Here is a 10,946-nt window from a genome sequence, read left to right as displayed (position 1 = left end):
GTAGGAAAAAAGGAGAAAGTTGTCTCTGTGTGATGGAAAAGGAAGCCTGTCATAGAATTCAAAATAAATGCAGATGAAAGTACCTTCTTACCTGCTGCTCTTTTTCAGTGGTATATTGTTTCCTCTTTACATGCCAAGTTATTATTACTTTATTAAAGGGTGAATGGGGTGATAGTAAAGAGAGATCTGGCTATACTTCCTAGGGCTGGAAACCCTTCTTGCTGACTTGCTGCGATGCTGTAGGACTGAAAGAGTGGGCATCTGCCAGGGGTGCTTATTACAGGGAGTGAGCACCACAAGCAGGATATTCAGGGAGGGGAAGGTATTTTTTTAAATAAGTGGCTTATGAAATATATTGGCTTTGTAGTGATGTAGAATCTACAGGCCTTGCCATTCTGTTCCCAGGAAGAAGAGGCAGAAGAGTGACCTAATCTGCACTCTCAAACCTCATTAGAGGGCGTGTGGTCACCCCCACCCCTACCCCCACACCAAGGGCATGGGGGATGATTCAACTACCATGAACTACTTTGCGTTTGGGAAATGTAGCAAAAGGAGTTTGAAGATATGAACTTTGGGCCCCAGTCACGGCCTTGTCACTCTTTGCTTGTGAACTTGAAGTTACTTAATATCCATAACCTGAGGTCCTCTCATCTACAAAATAGTGAATCTAAAGTCACTGTGTTGTCGTGGGGTCTTTATGAGATACCGTGATAAAGTACCTGGTACAGTGCCTGGCATGTAGGAAGCACAATGAAAATAACATCTCTATCTCAATTAATTGAGCTACCTGAAAACAAATTCTTAAGGCATCTCACTATTAAGTTTCAGTGTAGTTTGTCAATCAAAATAACCAGATATGTGGTTTAATAGTGGACTTTTAAAGCAATTTTGTAATTCTGTTTGGTTGACATCTATTATATGTGTCCATTTAGGGAGAGAAACAAACTGGGAAATAAATGCCAACTATCATAAAATTCAATATTAATCGAAAGCTGTTTTCTTTTCTTCTTCCTTTTTATTAAGTAATTTGGAGATTTTGAGCAAAAGGTCCAATTCAGAGATTCCTCCTAAAGAGCCCTGGGTGAGCCAACGGCAGCTGACCATCAGCTGGGACGGGGCGTGTCACTGGGGTGAGGAGAAGGAAGGGTGGGAGGAACAGGGCACACTGCCAGCCCCGGGCAGAACTGTGTGATCTCAGGTAGCAAGCTTCAACTTCACAGCGACTAGCTCTTTTGCTTACGCATGTGTGACTTTGGGGGAACCCTGCTAATGTTTCCAATGCACAGTTTTCTCATCTGCAAAATGGAGATAACTGTAGTTCCAACCTTACAGAGCTAAGGTGGAGACTTCCAAACGGCACTCACATAACCTTCTTAGCACAGTGCCCGTCACACAGCAGACGCTCAGCAGATTTAGTTTTTGCTGCAAGAGCCCCTCAATTACGTGATGACTGCCTATGGAATGCTGGAATTCAACGTAAGAGAGTTGTCATTAAGGTCATGAAGGTTCAGAAACAGTTCAGAGCACCCAGTTTTTCTTACAAATTTGCTCGCCCTCTGCCAAACTTAAGGATTGTTTTTTTTCCTTTTATGGAGTTGGTATGACTGTATTAATAGGAGCTGTTATTACCATGCTTATGGCAGACAGCCAATAGGTAAATGACCCTTTTTACCGTGAAAAGGAAGATGAAGAGTAATTTACCTGTAGCACACTGTTCTAGGCACATAGAAATTACTTAGGGACTGTGCAGTCAGTCGAGTTGTATCATTGATGTAACTGATCCTTGAAACCATGGATGTGCGAGACTGTTTATACAGTGGTTCCAATTAAACATGATATAGAATGACCGGTGAAAACGTTATAAAATTTCATCCTATTTATGTTTAGGAAAAGAAGCTATATATAATTTTATTTTCATTTGTTATGATGAGCTTATGACAAGTATTTATAATACAAGCATACTTACAGTAATTTCAAAAAATTCTGTTACCTATGAAAAGTATTGCATAAACTCATAATCCAGGGGCACATTAGGATATGTAACTGTTCTAATTGGTAGAAAATTTATAGAAAATATGTTAAAAAATATGTAGGCTTGAAAAGGAACTAAAGCTAACACTAGGAAAATAATGTCAAAGAAGTGGAAATCATTTTGGCAACCACAGGGATTTCTAACTGCTTGAACATTCTGCAGAATAAAAGATACCCTATTTCACATTCCACAGTCACTTCAGAAAGCAATACTTTCTAGAACCCTGAATATCATAGGGGAATTTCTGTCTTCCTTAAAGCTTACTCGGGTTTACAATCCCCTTGGGGTAGGAAATTCCTCTAGGCTGAGAAGTAGGTGCTTTTGTGAATCAGCCTCTAACCTCCCACAATAGCTTAGATCAATGGTGCCCCCTTGAGCTATGCACAAACTCCTCTCCAAGCATGGGAAGTTGGAAGTGGTAAAATGGAAAACCTCAAAATCCTTCTGAAAGGAGAACTGTGTGGCCAACACAAATTACAGCCTAAAGATCAGTCTGATACTGTTTGGGGAATTATAAGTAATCCTTTAGATTTTTATGTGACTGTATTAAGAATACGCTATCATTAGCCTTTGCCCAGTTCAGATACTTTTCTTGCACTTATCAGCGTTGATAAAAGGAGGTAAACCAGATGTGAGAGGAAGCACGGGAACCCATCAGCTGTGCATCAGCCACCCGATTGTTCTCCGGCTGTGCTCATCTGGCCTGTCAGCCAGTCACGGAGGCTGCAGCTTTGATCTCAGTCTCTCTGACTCTGTTTGACAAAGGCAGTTGTAGGTGCTCTTCATGGAGACAGCCGATTACAGACAATACCGCTCTGAAGAAATGCTATCTTCTAGCCGTGGACACACTGAAAGCCATCTCTTTACTCTGGGATATGCTTGTTTCAAGGAGTCCCAGAAATGAGGCGACCATGGAATGAAAGGCATCCATTTGTCCCAGTTACAAAATCTCCCTGAAAGAGGCCGAATTTAGCAGCAACATCTAAGCAACGATTGCAAATGTCATAAAATCATACAGATTCATTTCGAGGAGTAGCTAGAAAGGCTTGATGTTGTACTCAAGCAGCTAAATTAATTCCGCCTCTTCCCAGAACATGAGCACCTGAGTTGTTAAAAGTGAGCAAAATAATAAAATCAGATGATTGAGAGCTAACTTTGCAGGCATGTGATACAAATCTTAAAAACCCATGTTGAACTTCGCTGTCACCGTGACTTAGGAAAGAGATCCTGATTTCACTCTGGCCAATAACTGCACAACGAAAAAGGCCATTTTAACAGTTCAGTAATCTTTGCTACGAGGTATGTGTGGTTTCAAATTGTCATAAAGTGCAAAGTCTTTTTCTTTGCCTTTGTTGATGTCAAAAGAATGGACTTTGAGTTTTATCCTCACATTTAGGTCAGTGCCTTGCACGGTGGTCCAGTCCCTTCCTGTCTCAGCAGCACCCGAATGTCAAATAAAATGGTGTTGCTTTCCAGTCACATTTCTTACATGCTAGACTGGAAAACCTTAGTCTTTAATCTTTTAAAGTTAATGAGTAAAACTGAAGCCCTTTCTCAGCTTCTCTTTCCTTTAAAAATTGAAAGAAGTTTTTTTTTTAAAGCATAGTTGATTTACAATATTGCGTTCATTTCGAGTCAGTGCACCTGTCTTTAAGGCAGGCGGTCTCCTGCACAGACCGACTTCACTCTAGGGCTGGCTTGAGGTTTCTCACCCCATCTCTTCATTCTCACTCCCCTCATTATTCAAATTTGACAGCTACCTCCAGGAAACACATTCTCCAAAAACTTTTCCTTGTCCAAATTAAATAGCTATCATTTTGATTCTGGTTTTAGTTGGAAAGGCACAAATCATCTGCTTGAGTTTAATTTTCATCTTGCCTTTGGCAATTGCAACAATATCTCAATTTTACCGTGTGCATATCTTCAGCTAATAGAATGCCTATCATTTCCCCTTGATCTGGGAGAAATGAAATGGGATATTGCAAAGAGATTCCTTAAAAGTAAGGCAAGTATTCAGGATTTTTCTGTCCACATATCTGGTCCATCGAGTTCAAACAGGGCCTGCTCTGTGGCAGAAATCTCTAGATAATACACATTAGCCCCTGGTCACTAGCAAACGATTCAACACTTTTGGGGATCATCACTGTAACTACACTTAATGACCAACTTCTAAATCTTGATCATGTTGACATTATAATACAAAATGTTTTATGTTTTTCTAATTACAATAGTAATCAATAGAATTTAATTATCAAAGGAAATCATTAAACAGAAAGTCCGCTGTAATTTCCCCACTCTGTAGATTTCCTAGAAAATCGTTATTAACAATTTGAGGCCTAAGTCCCCTCCCTACCATGTTCTTACTTATTTTCATACCCCACCAAAATGTATGTTTTCGAGAGAAATGTGGGATTATGTATACTAATTTGTAATCTACTTCCCAGTCTCTACCACATCATGATGTTTCCATGTTTCCATGCATTTCAGAAGATGCCTAGGTTTTAAACTCATTTTGGAGGGAAATCCCCCCCCCCTTATTTTGTAGAGTGTCTGCCTTCAAAAATATGTAAAGTAACTCCAAATATCTACCAAATATGTTAAGCTCAAATGGAAAGCAAGAAGATATTGTTTAGTGAATATCTACTCCTCCGTAAATGATAGCACTTCCAAAGGCTTAAAGAATCTGGAGGAAGGCATGAATTCTCCCATTCTTCCTACAGCTGGGCCAGCTGCAGAGGTGGTTGTACTGATCCCTGCAGGTCCACATCCTACGGAGAGTCAATACAAAGTCATGAGGAATGAGTACTCTCTGGCTCTCTTTACACAGTCCTTCTTCTCAGCCCTCACTCTTTTCTTCTTCACTTCAAACCCAGCAGCTTGACTTTTTTTCTAGGTACATATTCCATTACATTTCTTATTTTAAAATTCAAATTTGTTGCAGATGATGATTATTTCCATTACAGCAAGAGTCAATGATTTATTGTGAGCCACTTTCATTCCATTTAAATGTCCCTTAAAGAAGCTGAAAGCATGGAACATGCTTATATTCAGATGATAAGGAAATTTACATGAGAATTTCTATCTTGTCTGAAGTCTTCTTTCTGTTTCTCTCCTTTTCTCTCCTTTCTTTGTCTCACTGTGGCAACCAGGGCATAAGGGCAGCTGGAACATGTGGCTTTTTATTTGATCAAGGGTAATGATCAACCAAGGCCAGAGGAAGGTAGGTCAGCTTTCCTAGTTCACCTGCGAAATAGAAACTTTTTACGTGCTCTCCAAGTGTGAGTCCATCTGTGCCACCATTAAGAAGGAAAAATCTATAGAAATAAACGGGCTGAATGCAACAGGAACTGAATATTTAAAGGTGATTTGAATATGTGTGTGCAGGGACTGCCGCGCTATGAATGCAAGAGTGTCCTTTGCTCACTTCTGTGACTCAAAAAGCAAGAGATTGACTGTTTTTGTTGTTTGCTTTGCTTATTTTAATTTTAGTTTTCTCCTCCGGCATCATTATTTTGGTTTTAGCATATCTTTTTGAGATTTTAAGCAGAGGGCACAATTCTCAGGATTACATCCAACACCAGGGCATGCCATTGTTCTCTGCAGTATGTGTTTTCTAGTTATAGTTTCCAGAACAAATAGTATTCATTTGTGAAGATGATAAAGGGGAGAAATTTATTCCACAGCTCCCTGGGTGTTTGCCACTCTAACATGTTTCTCCCGGCACTTGAGGAACATCTACAGTATCTTGGAGTTTCTATTAATTCTGAATATTTTTCAGCTACAAGCTATTCATATGATGTTGATACCTCAGATTTCCTGAGTTTCTGATGGAAAACTTATTAAGCACCATGGAGATTCTAGGCCATTCTGATGCTGCAAGCTCCTTTCTTGCCCCATTTGATTCTTTATGCTGTTTCTGGAGCTTAGCACTGAGATTTTAATTATTAGTAGTCTTCTCCGCAAAGACAAGCACCAGAAAACAAAATGATTGTTGTTTGGTTGTTGACCCTGGAAACCCTATGTTACCACCTCTCAGGATAATCGTGCCTGGAGCTTAAGTATAAATGTTGGTTGACATGTTGACCAATTACTTCAATAGAAGCTTCTAGAACTGCTATTGGAAGGTAGTAGCAATTGGTTGTGGGGTGAAGGCAGAGGGTAAAAAATTGTCTTGTCAACTCAGAACTTCAGAAGAGAAAGATGGGAAAAAACAAACAGGAGATGGTTACTGATAAAAAGTGAGATTACTAGGAATGAATGAGGAAAGATAGAAAAGGGTGAAAAAGAAAAATTTTATATTCATAAAAAGACAAAATATTATGTTTTCAGCTTGTAAGAACTACCACCTCTAAGCATAGTCGAACAGGTCCCCCACATTTCTAACCGTCTGTCTTCCCGGTCACACTTGGAGGTGGAGGAGTGAGTCTGAGAGGGGGGCTGGCAGTCAGGAATGGGGTAAAAATGCCTACTGTGCATTTTACTTGGTGATTAAAAAGCTGAGCATTTAATATCTGCCTTTAGGTGAGCTTACATGTGTCTATGGCTTGTTATTGCTCTATCAGAACTTCACCTAAGGACCAGGAAAACGATACATCTTTCTGTGTTCTCTATATAGGTGTGTGTAATGCAGTGGTTTAAACCTACCTTAATTCAATTCAGGCAGTCAGGGAAGTCCATGAGATGTTCCCATTAACTTGGAGGTCACAGAAATTTCCACTTTATCATGCAGATTTTGTGGCTTTGTTGCTTTAATATTGAGATTGTCTTTCGGATGAGGGAAACCTTATCACGAGGTAATTTTATTGCTGATGTAGGCAATTAAGAAAGAAGTACACAGCCAGATAGAGAACTCTCTCTGGCTGGCTTCTGCTTTCACTCACCAATCACCAGTTCATTTCATTTTCCTCCTGCCAGGATTTTGCCCGAGAACTTGGGAGAATGAGGCTTACAAATGGATGGGTCATGTTGCAGATCCTGCCAAAGTAAGTGGATAGATAATAGCATGTAAATAGGGAATGTCATGGTAGGGCTGTGAGAAAAAAAACCAACAGTAACAATTAGTGCGCCTCACTGACGCAGCAAAGCCTGGATAAGGACGCCTCTTCCAGTATGTCGCGCCACCTGTTAGCGCCATCTCTTCTTGCCTTGCATTCCGTGTCTCCCTCTCTGTAATTGTTTTTCTGTCGTCCTGTAAGTATGCTTACATTTTTCCAAGTCAAAAAAAAAAAAAAAGATAAAGAGCCTCTTTTTAACCCCGCTGGGCAGGTTATTGTCTCATTGTCTTCCTTTTCTCATTTCCCAATTATAATCCAATCTAAACCTGGACAAGGTGGCTTTTGCTCAGAACTCTCCACTCAAACTGCTCTTGCAAAGCCCACCAGCCTTCATATTGCCAAATTCAAGATATTTTTTAAACTGTTTTCTTATGGAGCATTTCTGCTCTGTTTGTCTCTATTGATCATTATATATTCTTGATACTCTCCACTTCCTTGACAGCAAATTGAAAATTTCCCCCTTTTTTGCTCCCAGCTTTGACCATCCATCTGCTTTGTGGATACCTTTTCTGTGTCTCTGCCTTAACACGATTTTCTTAGGGATCTTTTTTTGGCCCACTGCTCTGCCTAGTCTATAAATTCTCCCTGGGCAATGATTTTGACGCTTACAACTTTAACTAACACCGTATCTTAAGACCATCAAGGGCGTATTTCCAGCCTTTATAGTTACCCTGCATTTTAGACCAGAAATAGGTCAGTCCAAGCATACCTCCAAAGCACTTCAAAATTAATGTGCATAAAATGATTGTTTCTTCTCACACTTCGACTTTATCTGCCTCACAGGGACACTACACTTCCTCCTTTGCATCACCTTACACCCAGTCTCCCAGATCAGCCTTTTTCTCTCCCATCACTCTTACCCTTATCCCCATCCTCCACATCCAATTAATCAAGTTTTATATTTTCTTTATTTGTAAACTACTGAATTAATCACAAGCATTAAAGCTTTAGCTATTTTTTTAAGCCTGGAATAATGCAGTATCTTTCTCACTGATTATACAGATTGTAGTCACCCAAGGAATTCCAGGCACAGCTCTTGTGACACACAGGGCTTCCTCCCATGAGTTACTTGTACTGTGGCAGATTCACAAACATACAGACTTGACTCAAAAAACCCAGTCCAAGCAAAAGCTTGTCTCATTAATATAACTTAGAAAAGTCCTTGATTGTTGGACATTGTTTGCACGGACCTTGGGTGGAAAACTGGGTTTTATTTCTTCACAGGGCTGTGCAGAAATATGCCTGAATCATTCCTTTTATATAAGGGAATGTGTGATGCATCTATCTTTGAAAGCAGAAGGCAGATGAGTTGCTAGGCTATTGAGAGGTGTGTTTGCATGGATAAATAATTTCAAGGGAGAAAGCCATGTGTTTATAACCTCATCAATATTAACTGAACTTGAAAGAATGAATGGTGACATTGACATGGTTAGGGAATCATATCATGGCCCCACAGTGCCTGGAATTTCACAAAGCATGGGTATCTTATGGCTTCTAGCCTCAGTTCCATCCTACTTGCTTGTGTTCCCCTTTGTGCACTGTGTCCATCGTCTCTTGCCCAGAGTAATGTCACATCCTCATGGATATGTGTGCTGGATATCCATGTTTCAGAGCATTTTTTTGGCATTCAGGACACCAAGGCTGTTTCGTGATTGTCTATCTTAAAAGAATCAGTAAAGCAGTTTCTTCTAACATTCAGCATGAATGAAAATGTAAGATGTTAACAAATAATTAAAGACAATTTAGGTGATACAAACAAACTTTTTTTAACACCTCATGAAGTGGACCGTCTCCATTCTGAGAACTGCAAACTGAGAAGACAGGAAGCTTTTATAGGATAAAGAATAAAAAAAAGAGAAGTCAGTACAGAGCTCAGAGTTGGCTTAGCATTTAGTGGTTGGCTAATTAGTTATACTGCATTTCTGGTCAAGCAGAAGATTTACAGGGACACTAAAATGATCAAAGTTTCAGTTTGCTGACATGGTAGCCTGGACAGAAGTGATTCCATTTTGGGATTAGAAAAGGAAGCAGGATTAAATGTTGATTTCCCTCCCACCTTATTTTGCATTTCTGAGCTTCTTTTGCTTTTGTAATTAGGAAAAATACTTCACTTTCTGTAAAGGAAAAACATTCTTCTCCATCTTATCTAACAAAACCATTTATTACTGCCTAAGTGAACATTTGCTAATGAGATGTAACCCTTTAATTCTCAATAGCATGTATTTTATTCTACTTACTGCTGTACTGCTGAGCTAACATGCATGGGGAAAGTTTTAATTTTTAAATCTGAATAGACTCTGCCTTCTTATGGTTTATTCTTCTCTAAATTATGAAATAGTTAAATATACTAGAAAGTATACAGAATAATATAATAGATGTCAATGAACATATCATCAATCCTTAACAAATGTATAACATTTTGTCTTATTTGTTTCACTTAATTTTTAAAGAAACAAAGTGTTTAAGGTATAATTGAACTTTATCCAGTCTTATTCCTTTGCCTCCCTCCCCAAAGGTAATCATTATACTGAAAATAACATGAACAACTCTCAGCCATGTGTTTTTACTTTTACCATATATGACTACATAAAAAATTAACAGTTTTGTTTTCTGGTTTTAAATTTACATGAATTTTCATACTTCCTGCAGTTCTGGGCCCCTGTTGGGTGACAGTGATTGTCGATACAGCTTGGCTCTGGCCCTGTTGTGTTATTTGGTGCACAGCATCTTGAGCAATGGACCCATTCTGAACGTAAGGGTGTTTATTACATTCAATTTTAATTGAACATGTATTTACTGTGGGAGTACACCAACAAACCTCACAATTGCTTCAGCCGTCCCAGAGTTTACAGTCTAGTTCGGGGACAGAAAAATAACATGATAAGTGTCATGTTGGGGAAGTATAGGACGTAAAGGGAGCATAGAGGAGGGACACTGACCTGTACTTTGGGGTTTCAGGAGTTACTTCTTAGAGGATGTAACATTTATACTGGAAGGTTGAATAAGAATCAGTCAAACACAGGAGAGACAGAAGGAAGAGGAAGAGAGTTTACTGCATGTATTAAATTCCTGTGTATTGACTTTTTAAATCCCAGCCTTAGACTCGGTTAAGCCTCTATCTGCCTAGCCGTCATTGAGATCTATCAAGGTCGATTTCCTCAGTTTTTCAACATCACTGTGTCACACATGAGAAAGACTTCGTAACTGGAGCCAAAATTTTCCATTAAATAAGGTTTCCTTCAGTGTTGTTTGTGTCAAATGCTAATGTCCTGAAATATTTTAGAGCCATTAAATCTATTGATTTTTATAAGCATTTCATCTCTGTTGATCATCTATCATTCGTATTTTTACACTTTCTAGTTTGACTATAAAACATAAAGGAAATCCCAGTACCTACACAGTGATAACTTTCAACATCTAAAAATCTTATGAAGCTTCCAACTGCAGACAAAGTTCTGAAGAGCAGATACACTATATTGATTAATATTAGGTCCAAGCAGGAAAAGGGAAAAAGCCTTAGACACATGCTAACAAATTTGAACCTTTTTCTGAGGTCAAAGAGGAGCCAGAGAACAGTTTTGAGCAGCAGTGCAGTTTAAGGATGCTCCCTCCAGAAGTGCTGGAGAAACCAGTGGAGCTGGGACTAATGCCATAATCCTGATAAGAGATGAGAGTTTGCACTGGGGCATTGCACCCAAACAAGAGGAGGAGAGGATGAGCGCTCAGAAAGATAACTAGAAAGGATGGAGTGACTGGGAGAGGGGGCAGTGAGAGAGAGATACAGATGACTTCCAGGTTTCTGGCTTCCACAGCTCTGTAATACTGAGAGGGAAAACATAGTGAGAACACAACGTGAGAAC

At 39.4% G+C, this 10,946-nt stretch overlaps 1 long non-coding RNA gene across 1 annotated transcript; it reads left to right on the top strand.

The window, feature by feature from the left end:
- Positions 1-5,314: 5,314 nt before the first annotated feature.
- Positions 5,315-9,835, top strand: LOC116665354. The gene is made up of 3 exons (XR_004321926.1): positions 5,315-5,393; positions 6,947-7,014; positions 9,736-9,835. It is a non-coding gene; the product is annotated as an uncharacterized LOC116665354 (long non-coding RNA).
- Positions 9,836-10,946: the final 1,111 nt, after the last annotated feature.

The sequence above is a fragment of the Camelus ferus genome, chromosome 8 (assembly GCF_009834535.1).
Source record: "Camelus ferus isolate YT-003-E chromosome 8, BCGSAC_Cfer_1.0, whole genome shotgun sequence".
NCBI lineage: Eukaryota > Metazoa > Chordata > Mammalia > Artiodactyla > Camelidae > Camelus > Camelus ferus.
The sequence above is the reverse complement of the archived record's forward strand: the minus strand, read 5'-3'. Positions and strand labels throughout refer to the sequence as shown.